The sequence below is a fragment of the Apodemus sylvaticus genome, chromosome 1 (assembly GCF_947179515.1).
Source record: "Apodemus sylvaticus chromosome 1, mApoSyl1.1, whole genome shotgun sequence".
Lineage (NCBI taxonomy): Eukaryota > Metazoa > Chordata > Mammalia > Rodentia > Muridae > Apodemus > Apodemus sylvaticus.
The window spans coordinates 182,932,848-182,952,672 of NC_067472.1; the positions used below are offsets into that span (position 1 = coordinate 182,932,848).

General features: G+C 44.3%; 1 protein-coding gene across 7 annotated transcripts in view; it reads right to left on the bottom strand.

Annotated features, from left to right (window-relative positions):
- The window catches only part of LOC127671775 (zinc finger protein 420), a 104,988-nt gene that overhangs the window by 6,524 nt on the left and 78,639 nt on the right, over positions 1-19,825 (bottom strand). The window contains exons 1-2 of one of the 7 annotated variants that reach the window (XM_052166761.1): positions 10,106-10,228; positions 8,733-8,787 (exon numbers count right to left, since the gene is read on the bottom strand). The exons of 5 other annotated variants lie outside the window; for them this stretch is intronic. The gene's annotated coding sequence lies outside the window, so the exon portion shown is untranslated. Of the gene's footprint in view, positions 1-8,732; positions 8,788-10,105; positions 10,229-19,825 lie in introns of those variants that run through there. One more of the 7 variants, XM_052166771.1, reaches the window with a different exon arrangement.

Consider the following 19,825-nt stretch of genomic DNA (forward strand, 5'->3'; position numbering starts at 1 on the left):
ATTTCCTATGTCACCAGTATTTAATCATTTTATAGACTTCAGAAGAGCCATCATGTGTTACAGAATATTTGATCACACTGTGAACCCCGAGATTGGGTTATTTACTAAAACACACACACACACACACACAAAGTTGTTTGTAACTGTAGTGTGGCTCAGTCCTTGACACACGCCTTTAATCCCAACAATGAAGGTAATTTTGTTTGCAGAAGGAAGCAGAGTCTAATTGTCAGACAGTGAAGAATCAGAGAAAGACAACAGAATAGGATCTGCCCAGCTCTCACAAGGAGAGGGAAGGGAAGCTACTTGGGGGCAGTACAGAGAGAGGAAGGAGGCAGTTTTACTGGGACAGTTGTAGAGAGACAGGCTATAGAGAGAGAACAAGCTAGACACAGTCCAGAGAATAAAAAGGTGCCAGAAGATTACAACAAATTGCGAAAGGTAGCATGAGGTCAAGCAGAGCAATTCAGGAGAGGCTGAGAGAAGCCAGATTGAACCAGTGAGCTTGGGAGAGTTTTTTTTTTTTTTCTTTTTTTGTTGTTTTGCTTGTTTTTGTTGGTTTTTTTGTTTTGTTTTTTGTTTTGTTTTTTGGTTTTTTTGAGACAGGGTTTCTCTGTATAGCCCTGGCTGTCCTGGAACTTATTCTGTAGACCAGGCTGGACTTGAATTTAAAAATCTGCCTGCCTGGGGGCTGGAGAGATGGTTCAGCGGGTAAGAGCACTGACTGCTCTTCCCAAGGTCCTGAGTTCAAATCCCAGCAACCACATGGTGGCTCACAACCATCTGTAATGAGATCTGATGTCCTATTCTGGGGTGTCTGAAGACAGCTACAGTGTGCTTACATATAATAATAAATAAATCTTTAAAAAAAAAATCTGCCTGCCTATGATTCCCAAGTATTGGAATTAAATGCCACCATTGCCCAGCTTGGAGAGGAGTTTTGAGCTGGAACAGTTGAGGTGAACGAGCCAACAGAGCTCAGGAAGAACTAGAAAGGGTGAGCTTATTCAGCAATAAATCTTAGAGACTGAAAAACATTCTAGACTTACATAAGATTGTACATAGGCTAGAAGCTTCCAGGATCAGGCCTAGGTTACCAGACAGAAGCAGTAAGCCTCGGAGAGGAGACTATTACAGAACAAAAGTTACTGTTACAATCATATAATAAGTAGAGTGATTTTTATCTATGAAAATTTCAGGTTATTAGAACTGTGTTTCTTATTTTTGAATTTTTTATTACAATTTATTACTCTTAAAAATCTGTTTGCCATCTAAACAATAGGAAGATGGAAATATATCTATCCCAAGTATACACCATTCAGTCTGGGAACATAATATTAAGTTTCAAGATTATCCAGTTATCAGCTGGGCGGTGGTGGTGCACGCCTTTAATCCCAGCACTTGGGAGGCAGAGGCAGGTGGATTTCTGAGTTCGAGGTCAGCCTGGTCTACAGAGTGAGTTCCAGGACAGCCAGGGCTATACAGAGAAACCCTGTCTCGAAAAACCAAAAAAAAAAAAAAAAAAAAAAAGATTATCCAGTTATCAGTAGGGTGAGTTGCACATTGCTGACCTCTCTATATTCATCCGCTAGCCACTTCCTAACCGTACGGCGTTCAAAGCATGAACTCTTTCTGTGATCCCAGCATGAGAGGCTGATGATGGAGGATGGGTGTGAGGTTAGCCTGGGATACAAAGAGAGTTTGGGGGCCAATGTAGTCTAAATAAACAAGTTCAAGACCAGCATGGGCTCCGTGGAAGACCCGCCCTGTCTCAAACAAACAAGGCCACATACTGAGAAACTGGAAGATTTCTTTTTGTCATGCACCATCTTTCTTATCTTATAAAACCAGAGGGATCTTTACCTTATAAAATCTTTTGTTAGATCAGTCAAAGATGCTGTATACGGGGCTGGAAATATGGTTCACTGGTTAAGAGCGCTTGCTTTTCTTGAAGAGGACCGCAGTTCAGTTCCCAGCATCAATGTGGTGGCATACAATCTCCCTACCTTCACTTTCAGAGTTCCAACACCCTCTGGCTACTCAGAGTACAGGCATGCATGCATACACACATGCAGGCAAAATACTCATACATACAAAATAAATCTTTTTAAAGCAATTAAGAACACTTGCTGCTCTTTCAGAGGATCTGGGTTTAGTTCCCAGCACCACATAATGGCTCAGATCCAGCTGAAACTCCAGTTCCAGAGCAACCGACGCCATCTTCTGGCTGCTAGAGTACCTACACTCATATGGTTCACTTAACATGCATGTAGGAAAACCATTCATGCACCTAAAGTAAGAATCCTTACTTTTTAAAATGTTGCCAAACGTATTGTTAAGTAGGCACAGAAATACAGGCTAGATCAGAAAGACACAAATACCACTGTGAGAACGAGTCAGCATGGGAGAATATTCTCAAAAGGGCACAGCTAAGGCAGGAGCTCCAGGAATAATCAGGATACATAGCTGCATAGTAAAGGAACTGAATGTGTGCAAAAATCCCACCCACCCGCCAACCAACCAACCTGCCAGGGTTGCCTCTTAGAGGAGTGTGGTGCCTACAACGGCAGAGCTGGAGAGAAGGACCTGGGGCCATGAGGACTTGGCGTGGCTCCAGCTGAGCACCTCAGAATGTCTGTGGTGACCTCATCAGAATGTCTGTGGTGACCTCTTCATCCTAACTCTGGCTGGCTCTTTTTTATTTTTGTTATTTTTACTGTTTTGAGACAGTCTACCTGTGTAGCCCTGGAGCTCACTCTGTAGATGAGGCTGACCTCGAACTCACAGGGATCCACCTGCCTGTGCTGCCTGAGCGCTGGGATGGACGGTGTGCTGCTCACTGTCCTGCTCTTGCTGGCTCTTAACCTAGCCAAACTCAATGCTTTCCAAATAGAAAGTATGATTTTTCTACCATTCCTAAAGTGAAACTTGCAGATGCTCTGACATATCTAAATGCATTGTATTAGGAATAGAGACAACAGAACACATTCTGCTTCCTGACTGTAGATGTCATGTGACCAGATGCCTCATGCTGCTGGCATTTAGTCTCCCCTAGCACAATGGACTGACCCTCAAATCATGAGTCCAAATGAACCGTTTCTTTAAAAAGGTAGAAATAACCACCCACGTGTAATAGTTCCGTGTGTCAATCATCTTACATAATTGCATTAGAAGGCAAGAATATCAGTTACATACTAAAAAATTTTATTACAAAAATAGACATTCATTTGCCAACTTCTGTCTAGATGTCCCCCAGTGTGTGACATAGAATTGTTTGAGAGTTACAAAATAAGGATTTTACTTGGAAAAAAAAAACTGTGTTCTTAAACATCTGGGTTTGTACCCTCTCATGTGAGGTAGTTCTGCATGATTTTCTCTACTTGATAAATTTATCTGTTTCCTTATTACCAGATAGCTTTATTATCAGGTAAGTCTTCCAGGGACGCAAATGAGGTTGATTGAGAGACCTATGTATATATACATAGGACTGTGAAAGGCAGCCTGGTTCCTGGTTGAGCTAAGGCTAGAATCCCTGGTGACCCTAAAGGGATGGTAGTCGTTTTACCTGATTCTGGGACACCAGGCTTCTGACATGAGGCCTCAGCCCTCCATAGATTTGTGGCCATCAGTCACATAAGGGCAATGCCTCAAGCCCCTCCACAGGTAGGGGACCTGTGGTCACATAGATTCAAGACAGATCTCCATTTTAGTGAGGTACCTCAAGGCCGGAGGCTTAGCCAATAAACTCTCCTTCCCAGACACTCCTCCATGCAAAAGGTATTTAATCTCAGGGCCCCCTGAGAAAGTGGGGTACAGTTTTACTCATCACTACTCTCAGCCATGACAATAAATGCCTTTAAACCATGGACCGCCTTTTTTCATTGGGATCTGCCATGGGGAACCCTGGAGGCCTTTGCCTACGGAGCAGTTGTATAATCTCCAGTAGAAGACCTCTTTGCAGTCCCAGCCACAGGCCAGCTGCTGACAAGCCAAGAACTCTCCCCAGAGAGAGAAGAAATATATCTAGGAAAAGAGAAAGAGCCCCCCCTCCCCACCCCCCCAGCTCTGGCCTAGATCTATCCTGAGGGCCCACTCCATTCTCAGCTCCTCCAAGGCTCCCAGTGGCGCCTGGGTGCCTGAGAGTCTGAGAGCCAGACAGCCCCGGTCTCCCTGCAGGCCCAGGGACCCCCAAGCCAGCTCTGGCAGGCTGCACCTCAGGCTGTGCTACCCCACCCCTGGAGTGGTGGTCTGCTTCTCTATAGCGATATGTCTTGCCTTCTCCAAAAGTGGGACCCACAACCCATTAATCCGATATGTATATATAGACAAATATAACAAATATACATTGTTGTGTAACAGTTTCCTCCAAGATTGAAATATTCTATCCTCCAGGGAAGCTCTTTAAGATGGGAGGTAAGCAACTCAAAATAGCTTCCGAAAGTTCCTGAAACTGACCAGATGCTCAGCCTGATTTGTTTGTTTGCCAGACCCGTTCCTAAGGCTGATCACCAAGGTCCCATCCGGCAATCAAAAGCCTCCTTTTGGCCACACTAATTAAAACACCCAATCAAAACACCACTGTACCCTAGTCCAGTCCAACACAGATCTTTTTCCTGTTAAAAAGAAAATCACCGCTGAGCAGTGGTGGCACATGTCTGTAATCCCAGCTCTCTGGGAGGCAGAGGCTGGTGGATTTCTGAGTTCGAGGCCAGCCTGGTCTACAGAGTGAGCTCCAGGACAGCCAGGGCTACACAGAGAAACCCTGTCTCAAAAAAAAAAAAAAAAAAAAAAATCCAAAAAACCAAAAAAAAAAAAAAAAAAAAAAGCAAAAAGAAAATCACCTATAAGGTCATTTGCTGCTTTTTTTCTGACCAAGTCAGAAATCAATCCCTTTACTCTTCTTTGCATCTTAACAAAGGATCTGTGAAAACAGGTGTTTGGGTGTGGTCTGTGGTTCAGGATCCGGGAGGGATCACCCCTCTGTGTTCGGATCCCTTCAACCGCAGGCTTAGGAGTGCCTGGCGGAGGAATCCCAGGATAGCAGTCTTCATCTCTGTGGTACAGGTGCTGTGCCCACTTGGTGAGTAGATCCACCACATTAGGTCAACGTGAAGATGACCTAAAAATCGTTAAAGGTTTACAGGGAATTTTGCAGTCTTTGACATCAGCACACAAGAGTCAAGATGGCGGCAAGCAGGGACTTATTTGGGTTAAGGAGCAGCTGCAACAAGAAAGGCGGAAGCAGCTGCTGACATTCTCCACGTGAGCCTGACTTGGCAAGTGAATAAAATGAGCGAGGATGAGACTGGTGGTAAAAGACGTCCCCCAGGTCCAACCTTTCGTAGAGAGGGAAAACCTATACTGCAGGCCACAGATGGGGCCTTAACCATGGCTCCGTACAAGAAACTAGCGATATCAGGAAATGCCCAGCGTTGAACTGCTGGAATTGGGGGTGTTCTTTAAACAAGTACTGAAAGAGTCTGTCACAGCCTGGCTTGTGAGGCTGTGAGACATGGGATCAGATGGGTTCAGCTCGACTCTGTGGAGGAAGAAAAACAGTACTGTAACTTCCCATCCCTCCTTAAGGCAAAGGCGGCCTAACCTGGACCAGGACAAGGGAAGTGGGTCCTGACAGACCGGCTTATTAGAGCCACACGGGACATCTGGTTATCTCCATCTGAGGTCCCCTCAAATAGAAGGACCAGAGAGGAGGTACTGGTGCTACTGAAGGACTAGGAAAAAGGGAGGCTGTGTTCAAATCCCTGTTCTCTGGAAGGTGTTCACAGAGGAATTAAAGAAAAGGCAGATCCGGCAGGGACCTCAAGGTTGGTATCCGGCATTAGCAGTGCTGCTGAGCCTTTTGGCTGAGCAAGAGTATATAGGTTCCTTATAACCTAGGAAAGGCTTCGGCAGATCTCAGTGACCAGCATGTAGAGAAAGAGTCGAGTTAAAAGAGAGAGCAGCCTAGAATAGATAATAAAGGTAAGGCAGAGGAACATGTCTGCATGGGTTCCTCAAAGACAAATGTAGTGACACTGGTGTCTCCCTGAGCTCCTAAAAAAGCAGATGGAAGGGCGTCTGTGATGGAACACAGGTGAAGGTCATCAAGCCTGTCCCGGGGTGGGTGATTATCCCAGAGGATGGTACACTTCTCTCCAGCCAAAAGTTATGCTAGGTGTGGGAGGCTGGCCCATCCCAGAACTCCTCCAACAGCCACCATGCCAACCCAGGACCACTCTGACCCTTGGAGCCAGCGGGTGCAGCAGCGGAGGGAGGGCAGGGCCGCTCGCCTCTGGCCCTGAGGAGGTCTGTGCACATCGAGTGAGGGTAGACCTGAGGGTTACAGAGAGCTAGCGGAGCCAGCAGCGTCTACACGGGCTTTGTCTCCAGCCTGCACCTTTTGTTCATCTCCATTACAAGATGGCGCTGGCCAGATGCAGCTCCCTGGTAGTAAATTACTTTAGTACATGCACAGTGTGCTGTATTCGTTATCACACTTACATGCTAATGAAGGGGCTGAGTAGGCTATATAAGGTCAGGCAGGGAGAAGGCTCAGGGCCGCCAAAAGAAGAAAATAAGCTTTGTTCAAGGTTCCTGAAATAAACTGTGAGAAGGAAGAAACTCCCCGGTGTTGCGTCTTTCCTTGCCGGCGAGGTTGGACGTGACACCAGCCCACAGAGGAAGCAGGCGGTACGAATGGATGGGCTCTTTCCACGCAGTGCTAGACCCTGCCTATGTCACCTGACACTCGCTGAGGACAGGTGACAGCAGACTTCCTGAGAGCTTCCCCAAGGCTGTGACCCCACCATTTGTTACAGGGTGGCAGTTCAGGATGTTCCTTGCCCTGCCCATCCTCTGGAAAAGGTTTGGTCATAGAGATGATGTAATGCTAGCCTCTGAGGGCTTTGCAGCTTTGGAAGTCACTGGAGAGACAAGCTAAGCTGCAAAGAAGACTCTCGGAGAAGCTGAGCCACATATAAGACTGAGACCAGACCAGCTGCCTAGAAGAGGTCTAAGAACAGTCACTTGGAAAGCCACTCTCCAACGTGTTGAGTTGCCTGCAGGCAGTGAGCTCCCAGGTCCCAGCTGTGGTGAGCTGTCACCAGGGTGGGCTTTGGTGATGGCGGCTGTCTGTGAGTCATTTCTGCTCCTGTAAATAACTTCAATAAAACTCACTGGCTCACCAGGTTGGACTTTCCTGGCATCTGTACATTGGATAAGGACGTTTAAGAAAGGACCTCCTAGAAGAGGGGCCTGGGCTAGGGACACAGCTGTACATGAGACATGACCTCCAAGGGCTCCAACTCCCTCTGAAGACCGCAAAGCACTCCGAGTGCACTAAGTCTGGTATGGTGAGGACAGCTTCCCCCTAAGTGGCTTACCAGGATCACCTTTGAAGAAAAAGAGACACGTTCGATAAATAAATTAAGGAAAAAAAATTCAGTAAAGGTCTAGAAGACAACACATCCAATCTACCTGACCCCAGTGACCTTTGTTCTTCCTAACGCCAGAAGAATACAGTCATCTCTACTGCACGGGTGATACTTCCTAAGATGCACCAGACTGTAGGGCAGGAGACAAATCTTGGTAAATTTAAAAGGAGTCAAGTCACATAAAGAAATGAGAAAGAGCAGATCTATTAGAAATACTTGAAAATGGAAGACGGCATCTCACAGGTTAAAGGCAATTAAAGAGAAAAGGCAAGTGGATAGGGTTATAGGTGCCGGCCCAAGAAAGGAAATGGTCGGTACTTATTGACTTTTGAGCTGTGTCTCTAATTGTTTATTACGCTTTTTCTCATTTTAAAATGCCAATCAAAAGCTAAAAAAACCTGGAGTTGGGTGTGGCAGCTCTTAGGAGGTAGAGTCAAGAGGATCAAGAGTTCAAGGTGATTCTCACCAGGGCTACTCAAGACCCTGTCTAAAAACAAAACAAAACAAAACAAAACAAAACGAAATCGGCAGTGGCAGAGGATCCCAGTTTTGTTCCACTGTGCTCTAGTGCCTTCATTTATTAAATAAACAAAAACAAAACCAAACAAAACTGAAGGCTAAAGCAAGAATTTGACTAGTTTGAGCTATAAAGCAAGAAGGTGTTGAGAATATAAAAATTAAAAAAAGTTAAGACCCTGGGTGATGGTGGCACACGCCTTTAATGACAGCACTCAGGGCACAGAGGCAGGTGGATCTCTGGGTTCAAGGCCAGCCTGGTCTATAGAGTGAGTTCCAGGACAGCCAGGGCTACACAGAGAAACCCTGTCTCAAAAAGAACCAAACCAAAACCAAAATAAAAACAAATTAAAAAAACGGAAACAAAAGCTAAATTCTCCCTAACGTTACATAAATAGTACAATAGTGCTTTCTTTTAATTTGAGATCAAATCCATTCTTCATAAATGAATCCAGTATTGGAAAACATCTATCACAAATACACATCTTCATTACTCTCAAAATATAAAAGTCAAATGCCATTGAGTTAGTGCATGCCTTTAATCCAGAACTTCGGAGGAAGAGGAAGATGGGTCTTTATGATGTCAAGGCCAGTCTGTTCTACATAAAGAGATTCAAACCAGGCAGAGACCCTGCCTCAAAAATAAATAAATACGATTTGCCTCGTTCCTCCATTATAAGAGAAGACTTGGGTAGGAGACATTCATGAAAACGGCAATAAAGTAAAACAAAGATTATTTCCTGACATGATAAAGGCTGTTAAGGAGACAAAGTAGATACTTACCTTAATCTTCTCTTCTAAATGGACAATGGCCATTTTTTCTCTTCTGTGTTGTACCCTGAGAGTAAGAAAGTTAAATGAGATTCTATCTTGTTCTTGCCACATACTCTGAATTAGAGACCACCTCTTCCTCCATCTCCAGGAGACTGGTATTGGAAATGGAGACGGTTGTTCTGTCTTAAGCTTTATTTCTAGACTTAAACCTGCCCACTAGAGACAGAGCCTGCATGGCTGTGTCATAAGTCCTGGCCTCTATAGCACTTCTTCTACAAGAGTGGTAGGGGTGCCACTGCATCTCACAGTCTCATCTAAATCCTAGGCCTATAGCTTCTTCATGAGGAGTCTCCACTATCTGGCTTGCTCTCTGCCAGCTTCCTTGGCTAGACGGTTAGGGAGCACGGGGACCCAGCAACAACATTACTTCCAGGTGGAAAGAGGAGGGATGGTGGGACTGAATCAATGCTGGCCATGGATGCACGGATGAGCTGGTAAAAGAGAGGTTAAGTCCTTAAATTCTGGAAGCGATTGGGGAGAGACACAAAGTCACAAGAAACCCAGAATCCTTTGGTAGATCCTGCGCCCCACTCCCCAAATGAATTACAAACAAAACTTCACCGTTGTACCCTACTTCATTAGGGAAAGATCACAGGTACAAAATATACTAGTGACCACACGAAGCTACACGCAATAAAATTTCCAGTCACATTGCTAGTGTCACAGTTTACACTGTCAGAGGTACACCGCTGGAGCACTAATTCTTACATAGGTTCCAAGCATGTATAAGCACCAAACGTCCTGCCGGAGACAAATACTGTCAGTGACATTTTTTTACAAGGGTGCACTTTTACTTTCTTTACAATCATGAGAGCAGCACATGTCATCCTACAGTCACACACACACATACACACATGCATACATTCATACACACATGTATACAGAAATATACACATGCATACATTCATAGACACACACAGTCACCCGAGTGGGAAAACACAATAAAGTCACAGGCGACAGAAACAAGCAATCACAATCTCAGTGACACTATCATATTTGTCTTCACAGGGAAGCCAGTTATGCACAGGATCCCAGTTACAACCAACAACCTCAGAGTGACATAAACGTCCAAATACCTCGCTATACCAGCACCGTTTCTCCACCACACCCGTGGGCGACACCATCACAGTCCCTGAAACATTTCTAGTGAGATAAGCAATAATCACACACACCCTTGGAGTCACAACTCATTCGCACACATCACACCAACCACAAACCAGGGTCGCAACAAGCCCCCAAAACACAGGCTTGTAGCGTGCACACGTGAGACACTGCCACCTAACGCCACGGACGCGTCCTCCAGGCGTTCCCAACACTCTCACCTCGGAGGGAAGCTCATGGTCCCGCCTCCTGCACCGGGCTCCACACTCGACTTCAGTCACCAGCTCCATGGGATGCTTAGAAGCTCCTGACACAGCCCTCTCGCGACACCAGGACCCTGAACTCTTGAGAGGAACCGGAAGCGGCATGCTGCACCCGGTGACTCTGGGAAATGTAGTCCAAAGGCAGGGGTCAATGCCTCCCTCCTACCCTCCTTCCCCCTCTCTCTCCCTCTCCCTCCCCGTCAATATTTGTGAGGTGATTTATACTTATGGTAAAGAGATTTTATACCATGTGTGGGGTTGCTCAACAGAGACTTCAGCCACTGAGATTTGTTTGTGAAGGGTCACTACATATTTCTGGAATAATAGACTAGCTGCTCATGATGAATTGTGCTATCTTTCACCTGTGTCCACTTCAATTAAATGTTCTTTCATGTGTTGCCCCAGCAAAACACCATCAAAACGACTCCCAAAGAACCCTTAAGTTTCCACGTCATTGGCTTGAAGGAGAATGGCCTCCACAGGCTCATATATCTGGATACTGGTTCCCAGTTAGTGAGCTGTCAGGAAAGATTAGGAGAAGTGGCCTTGTTGGAGGGGTGTGTCTCTGTGGGTGGGCTTTGAGGGTTTAAAAGCCCAAGTGAGATTTCTGAATCAGATGTGAGCTCTCACCTACTGCTCTAGGGTCTGATGACCCTCCACCATGATGACCATAGACTCACCCTCTAAAAATGTCACCAGGCCCCTAATTAAAGGTTTTTTCTCGTTTTTCAGCCAAGCAGTGGTGGCATACTCCTTTGATCCTAACACTTAGGAGGCAGAGGCCAGCAGATCTCTAAGTTCAAGGCCAGTCTGGTCTACAGAGCAAATTCTAGGAGAGCCTGGGCCATACAGAGAAACTCTGTCTTGAAAAAATAGAAGTATTTTTTTTCCACAGGAGGCAGAGGCAGATGAATCTCTGAGTTTGAGGCCCACCTGCTCTATAGAGGGAGGTCTAGGACACTCAGGGTTACACAGAAAGACCCCCCCACCTCTCTCTTTCAAAAAAAAAAAAAGAAAAAGAACAAAAGTAAAATATTTTTTTCCTGTAGGCTTATATTTTTCAAAACTAGATTAAGTGTACTTAAATGCTTTAACCTTTGTTCTAGCACACCACACACCAGAGTTAGTGGAAAGGAAAGGGTATGTAGGCATAAAAAGGATGTGGGCCTGTTTAGAAATAATTCTTTGGGGTGATTCCAGTCTTCATTGTCAGGATATCCACCGTTTAATTCACACAAATCAGTAGTGGTAGCTCAATCCACTCTAAAACAACATTCATGAACCAGCCATAGTGGTGGCTTTCCATCCATCCAGAAGAAACCTTGAGGCTCTTCCAGATCTGCCCCAGTCTTCAGAAGCTGCAGGAAGCCACTGGAATACCACCACCTGTACTTTGGTGCATTTCTCCCTATGAAATCACAACAAATGATGACCAGCAAAGAGCGGCAAGGAGAACCAATACCACACAGTGTCGCCCATTGCCTGCTGGGTTAGACTTACAGCCTTTCCAAACATCACGAGTTCTTTCAAGCATGCACTCCAGCCAAACATCACATGTTCCTCTTCCAGGCAGCTTCCAGAAAAGCACCATGTGTCTGCTGTCAGCAAAACATCTTCCCACGTCGTGTCTGCTTCAGCACAACCATCAGACAGTTTCCAGAAAAGTATCACATGTCAAAAAAGAAACCAGAAATTTCCACTTTACTTTTCTGGGTTGCTTTAGTTATGGAGTCTTCTCAGAACAATAAGAGAGTAACCAAGACAAATGCATAAGGAACCGCTACAGGAAGGAAGGTCAAAGGGAAACCAGCTTTACCTATCATGTGTGGTAAGTCATCTACAACAACAACAAGAAGAAATCTGCACATTTTCTTGGTAATGAGGAATAAATAGTGCAAGCACGTTCAAAGGAAGCTTTAAGAAGACTGTGTATGATGGCGACATCTTTACTATTTGACAGAACGAGATTTTTGCACACAGGAGAATGTGGAAGAGATTGGCTCTAATGCCAGGAAAGGCATGGCAAGATCGAGAACAAGCAGGCAAAGAGAGAGGATGCCTTCTTCCTTGTCCTTTATGTGGGTTTCCAGAAGGAGCCGTGGCCCTGGTTAGAGGTAGATCTTCCCACCCCACAAGACCTGGATTGAAGGTGTGTCTTCTTACCTCAAAGATCCAGATAAGAAGTGGATCTTTCTTCATCAAATGATTTAATTAAGTAAAATATCCCTCATAGGTGTGCCCATTTTGGAGTTTTATTTAATTTGAGATATAGTCGAGTTGACAACTAAAGTAGCCATCACAGTTTTATTGTAAAACAAATAAAACAATAACTATATTTACAGACAATATTCAAGGCTTGTCACCATATAACATAATAACATTTTGTTCATGAGACAAACAAAACCTCCCAAAGTCATGTAATCCTAAAATTAATGCTCCAAGCTTGCCAGCAATTATGATTGATAATATTACAGATAATAATAGAATTTGTTCTTAATTTAAAAATTTTTTTTAAGACAAGGTATGTTATGTAGCTCTAGATATCCTGGAACTTACTCTGTAGACCAGATATAGTCAAGTTGATAGCTAAAGATGGCCATCACAAGACACACAATCATATCTCCTTATATCATGCTTAACTTCCAAACAAAAAATAAGCAGGTTATAAATATGTCTAATAAAACTCTACCTTGTACAATTGCAAATGCATTATAACTTTAGAATAGGTGTCAATGTCTCTTGGACATTCTTTTAGTATCTCAAACTTAAATATAATAGCCATTGATATTCTCTTAATTGAAGCTATATCACATGATAAAGAAATTGGAGAAAGAAATATCTTAAAAATTGACAGAAACACGTCACTTATAATCTATTTTCTGTAACTAGTTATGTGCCTTTATAACTACCTTTCTCCACTACTCACTGTGTAATTTCTTCCACATTTGGCATTTTTCGTGGAGAGGTGGTATATATATCTTCATTCATGATAGGTCCACACCCTTTGTCATCAGGTCTAGATTAGGCTGTTGTAGTTTCCTATTGATTTTAATCACAGGACATGGTAGCACCAAGAGATGCCCTAAAGGATCTCCTGCTCTCCAAACATAATTTTTCTTACCTCCGTTGTGGAGAAGCAATCCAATTTTTCCATGGTAATCTGGATCAATCACCCCTCTGAATAATTATTCCTGTAGAAGGCTATTGGCTTAAGGGCATTAGAAACCCAAAGCAGCCAGGGGGAAGTCTGAGAGTCCAGTTCAATGGAGTAGTTGTTAGTTCCAAGAAGGAGCACTTTCCACTCTGGAATCAAAACTCCAGACCAGCAGAATTTAAGGTCACAGTAACAGGAGGTAAACATTTTCCTAGTGGAGTCACTAGGGGTGTAGTGAAAATTAAACTATTTCATTTTCCACCTGTTGAGTCCTTGACTGTTGGATCATGGCTATGGAGGAAACTGAGGCATACACTGGATATTGATTCAAGGCATACACCACCTTCTGGAAATCCCTGCTCTAGCCCTCCAGGGTGCTGCACTTAACTGTCTCTATAACTGTGTCTTTAAAAAGACATTCCATCTTTCTATCAGGCCAGCAGCTTTGGGATGGTAGGAAACACGGTAAGAACAGTGGATTTCATGATCATGGGACCACTGTCACATTTCTCTGGTTCTAAAGTGAGTTCCTTAGTCAGAAGCAATACTGCGTGGAATAACACGATGTTGGCTAAAACATTCTGCAAGTCCACAGATGGTGGTTTTGGGACAAGCATTACATGCAGGAAAGGCAAATCCATAACCAGAATAAGTATCTGCTCCAGTAAAGATAAAGTGTTCTTTCCAAGGAGGACGTGTTCCAATGTAGTCACTCTGTTACCAGGTCATTGGCTGGTCACCCTAAGTTAATAATCCATACCTGGAACTCAGTGTTGGTCTCTGCTGTTGGCAGATCTGGTACTCAGCAGCAGTTTTAGCCAGATCAGCCTTGGTGAGAGGAAATCTATGTTGTTGAACCCGAGCATAACTCCCATCTTGGCCACCATGGCCACTTTGTTCATGTGCCCATTGGGCAATGATAGGGATGGCTGGGGACAGAGGCTGACTGTCCACAGAACGGGTCATCCTATCCACTTGATTATTGAACTCCACCTCTGCTAGTCACCTTTTGGTGAGCATTTACATGGGACCCAAATATCTTCACATCCTTTGTGCATTTGGAGAGATCTATCCACATACTTCTTCCCCAGATGTCTTTTTCACCAATTTTCTAATCGTGATTTTTCTAAGTCCCTGACCATCCAGTCAATCTGTGGACTATAGCCCATGAATCAGTGAATAAAAAAAAAACCTACATCTGGCCTTTCATTTCTCCTTCTAAACAAAATGTATGATCATATGCACTGCCTGAAGATCTACCCGCTGTGAAGATTTCCCTTCAATGGGGTCTTTCAGGGTTGTCCCATAAAAGGGTTGTAATGCTGTAGCTGTCCACTTCTGGGTGGTGCCTGCATAATGTACAGAACCACCAGAAATCCAGGCCCTAGACTTCTCTTCCTTGGTCAACAGAGCACAGGCGACACACCCTGAGGCTATAGGTGCATGCTTGGCAGGAAACAGCATTGTAGGAGTAGTAGAAAACACAGGCATTTGGACAACTTCCTCATGTAACTTGCTTGTGCCTTCAAGACTTGCTTGGGCCCGATCACGTACATACCACTTCCATTTGATAATGAATTGCTCCTGTGCACATCCTACTTTATGACTTGGTGGGTCAGATAACATGCAGCTCATGATAAGCAGCTAAGGTTACTTGGTCACTTGATGGCCTATTGTCAAGTGTTCAGTTTCCACTAAGACCCAATAGCAGACCAAGAGACTAGTTGTCTGCAGATGATGGTAGATCCTTGCTCCAAAATCTTAAAGATCTCTTCTGTGATTTGTCTATAGGGGCCTGCCAAAGGCTTCAAACAGCATCTCTATCTGCCACTGACACCTCAAGTATCACCAGGTATGCTGTATCATATGGTGCAAGTGGTAGAGCAGCCTTTCACAGTGTCTTGGATCTGTTGAAGGACCTTATCCTGTACTACCCCCCCCCATAGAGCTTTCTGTGTTACTTGGTGACGAGATGCCAAAGCTTTTAAGTTCAACCTCCATTTTAGATAACCTGACACAAGTTTAAACTCAGGTAGAGTTACAGGCTGGTACCTAGGATTAGTTTCCAAGAACCTGAGCCTAGCTCCAGTCTCTAGGCTAATTCCCAACAAGACCAGCGTTTCCAGGTTACATCTTCAAGAAGACCAGTGTTACCTCCCCTACAAACCTGCACCCTAGGTTACAATCCCACCCCCGCCTAACGACCACTAATGCACAGGGGAGCAGAAGTTAAGTTTATGATATGACTCCCAGCACCAGCCAATTATGTTAAAGGCCACAGTAGCTTTCCGATTAGATGCTTGCACATGTACTCCCTGCTAGCTGCTTACTATAAAGCCTGGTCCCGATAGACATTCAGGGCTCCCTCACCACCAAAACCATCCTGTGTGACAGTGGTGCATTGGGGGAGCCCAAGCTAGCTGGAACTGAATAAAGACCCTGCTGTGAATTGCATCAGATTGGCTTCTGTGTGCGTTTTTGGGGATCACCAACATTTCTCTGGCATAACAGTATATGGGGCAGAGTAACACATCCATGTGATGAATGTGCTGTCTCCAGAACTTCTGGCCTAGCTGTTAGCAAATTGCTTCTGGTGGTTTGTATGGACAGATACAGAGAAAAAAGACATTTTCTAGTTCAGTAGTCATATGCCAAGTGCCAGGATATGAAGTGGAAATTTCTCGTTTTTTTTTCCCAACTTAATTGTGTCAGCTGATTTTTTTTTTTTTTTGGAAGCTGTCTTGTGAGACAGCATGTGATGGCTTGCTGAAAACAGACACTTTGAGAGGGCATGTGATGTTTAGAAAGAAGATAAATAGAATCCCACAAATAGGCTGGAGAGATGGCTCAGTGGTCAAGAGCTCTGACTGTTCTTCCAGAGGTCCTGATTTCAATTCCCAGCAACCACATGGTGGCTCACAACTATGTGTAATGGGAACCAATGCCCTCTTCTGGTGTGAATGAAGAGAGAGCAACAGTGTACTCGCATACATGAAATAAATAAATGAACCTTAAAAAAAAGAAAAAAGAACCCCACAAACTGAGAGGACACTCTTACATGCCACTGTGCAGTGAGTGCACACTGGTCTTCACTGGTCTCTGCTGGTCTTTATCAGCCTTCACTTTGTAGAGGGAAGCTTGCTAAAGAACTTCCTGTGGTATTCTGGCTGTGTCTGCTGACTTGTGTGGACTTGGCAGAGCTTAGCTGTTTCTGCTGGATCGGGCCACCACTACTGATTCCTGTTTGGTGGTTGCTATTGAACTGGACTGCTAGTATCCTGACAATGAAAGATGGAATCGCCCCAAGGAACTACTTCTAAACAGGTCCATAACTCCATTCTCATATTAACCTTCCCCTATACCTACCTCTGGTCAGTGGGTTAGAAGGGAGGTTGAAGCATTCAAGAACCCTAAATAAAGTAGGTTTGAAAATATCTAAGCCCATAAGGATATGTACTAATCTGCTCAAGTAAGGACACTGCCTCTGGTATGGAACGTGCAACTGGCGTGATTACTTGATTGAGGTCTTGATAATCAATGGTCATTCTCTAGGAACCGTCTGTTTTCTGCACTGGCCAGATAGGAGAGTTAACGTGAGATGTGATGGGAATCTTTCAAGTCCTGTTGTTGGCACTAATTTATGCAATATCTTCAGGGATGCTGACCTGTTTTTGCTCATTAGTTAGCCTTTTCAGTCATAATAGCCCTCCACAGGTCAGGGAACCATTGTGAGAGTTCTGCCAACTTGTAAGTGTATGTATCCCAATTATACATTCTGGGATTGGGAAAATAACAAGGATGAGTTAGGGTACCCACTGGACCTACTGTGAGATGGTCTTCAGCCAAAACTCACCAGACCTATGTAAACTCCTATTTCACTGGAGGGCCACAATATTTCTTGGAATCTCCTGGAATCAGCATCAATCAGAACCAGCATCCATCAGACCCTGGAAGGTCTGGTTGTTTCCTTTCCCAGTGCGCAGTGAACCTTGTAAAAGGCCGTAGCTCCCTCTAGGGAAGGACTGGAGAAAGATTAACAGTAAAAGTTCTGGGTATTTTATCAAGGCCCTTAGGGGAACGTGGACAGCCCTTCATTCAAGGGGTTTGTCTTAGTCAGGGTTTCTATTCCTGCACAAACATCATGACCAAGAAGTAAGTTGGGGAGGAAAGGGTTTATTCATCTTACACTTCTGCATTGTTGTTCATCACAAAAGAAAGTTAGTACTGGCCGGGCAGTGGTGGCGCACGCCTTTAATCCCAGCACTCTGGGAGGCAGAGGCAGGTGGATTTCTGAGTTGGAGGCCAGCCTGGTCTACAGAGTGAGTTCCAGGATATCCAGGGCTACACGGAGAAACCCTGTATCAAAAACACAAAAACAAACAAACAACAACAACAACAACAAAAAGTCAGTACTGGAACTCAAGCAGGTCAGGAAGCAGGAGCTGATGCAGAGGCCATGGAGAAATGTTCCTTATTGGCTTACTTCCCCTGGCTTGTTCATCCTGCTTTCTTATAGAACCCAAGAAACCAGCCCAGAGGTGGTACCACCCACAAGGGGCCCACCCCCTTGATCACTAATTGAGAAAATGCCCCACAGCTGGATCTCATGGAGGAACTTCCCCAGCTGAAGCTCCTTTCTCTGTGATAACTCCAGCCTGTGTCAAGTTGACACACAAAACCAGCCAGTACAGGGTTCTAGGTCCGCAAACTGGCTCAAGTCTAGAAATTGATTCACTGGCTGAGATTGCCTTTGGCCAAGATCCAATGTAGCCTTTCTTTCATTTGTTTGAGAATTCTTCCATTTACAAATCGAAGAAAAAGTCTGTAGACTTCTTAATATCGCTTTCATGCCTGGAAAGCCCATGCTTGATTAACCAGTACCAACAAATCACATGAGCCAGCCACCATGGAACTGACCTTGCTTTTGCTGGCCACTAAGGGTTAGGCCTTTATGGGCATTGTTTTGTCTAAACTTCCCATTATGATAATTGGGATCACCTTGCCTTTGGTGATTCAGTGCTGCCACCTGGGCCTCTGCGACCCCAGGACCCCAGGACCCAGGCCATGTCTTCTGGGCCTCCCACCGTGGAGGATTGGGTTGACACAGAGTGCCCGCTCTAGCACTGCAATTCCCCTGAGCCTTAAAATCCCTCACAGACACTAAGCGAAGGCATAGCAGGCATCTCTAACTTTCACAAATTCCTCAGCCAAACATTCAAATAAACATTTGACACATTAACAAAACAAAACAAAACTGTGCACACTTCCATAACAGAATCAGTAAACTCAGCCTGACCCAGTTTTATGTTCCTACCACCACTGAATTTTTATAAAATTCAAACTTGTGAATACGAAAGACAAAATATCAACTTTAGCCTTTATATTTGACAATGAGAATTTTAGTTTTGGGTTAATGCTGTACTTTATTTTTGAAACGGTCCCTCTCTGTTTATGATTCTGTACTGGCTGGTTTTATGCCAACTTGCCACAAGCAAGAGGCATGAGGAAGGAGGGCGCCTCACTGGGAAAATGCCTTCTGAGACTGAGACCCGGCTGTAGGCAAGCCTGCAAGGCATTTTCCTAATTGATCAATAAGGGAGGGCACAGCTGGTTGTGGGCGGTGCCTTTCCTGGGCTGGTGGTCCTGGGTTCTGTAAGAAAGCAGGCTGAGCAAGCCACTAAGCAACACCTCTGCCTCAGCTCCTGCCTCCAGGCTGCTCCCCTGTTTGAGTTCCTGCTCTGACTTCATTTGATGATTAACATGGAAGCATCAGCTGAATAATTCCTTTCCTCCTCAAGTTCCTTTGGTCATACTGTTTCATGACACTAATAGTAACCCTAAGTAAGACATAAACATGGTTACAGACCCATCTCAAAATTATTTTGTTTAATGAAAGTCTAAATATATCAAACCCTCCCTCTCCTGATCCTCAACAACATTTATTTAATAACCCTATCTTAATATTGTTTTTTACTATTGGATGGTAAGTTATATTTTATTCATGTTAGATAACTAAGTCTTACTTAATATCTAAGCAATCTGTACCTTATGTTTTAGAAGACAATTTTCGTTTTCTTTTTATAAAGTTAATTATCATTATTTTGGAGAACAACTGTTCCTTCACACAATGCAATTAATAGAGTCAATAATTCTTGGTTGTCAATTTGACTACATCTGGACTTATCTAAAACCCAAAAATAGAGGGCACACCTCTGAAGGATTTCTGCTTAATTTGAAGTGGGAAGATCTACTTTGAATCTGGATTTTTGAATAAGCAACACACATCTTTAGCCCAGAATTTTTTTTTGTTTGTTTGTTTTTGTTTTTTGGATTTGGTTTTTTCGAGACAGGGTTTCTCTGTAGAGCCCTGGAACTCACTCTGTAGACCAGAATGGCCTCGAACTCAGAAATCCACCTGCCTCTGCCTCCCAGAGTGCTGGGATTACAGGCGTGCGCCACCACCGTCCGGCTAGTCCAGAATTTTAATTCAGTTCTAAACTGGGCCATGTTTTTTTTTTTTTTTT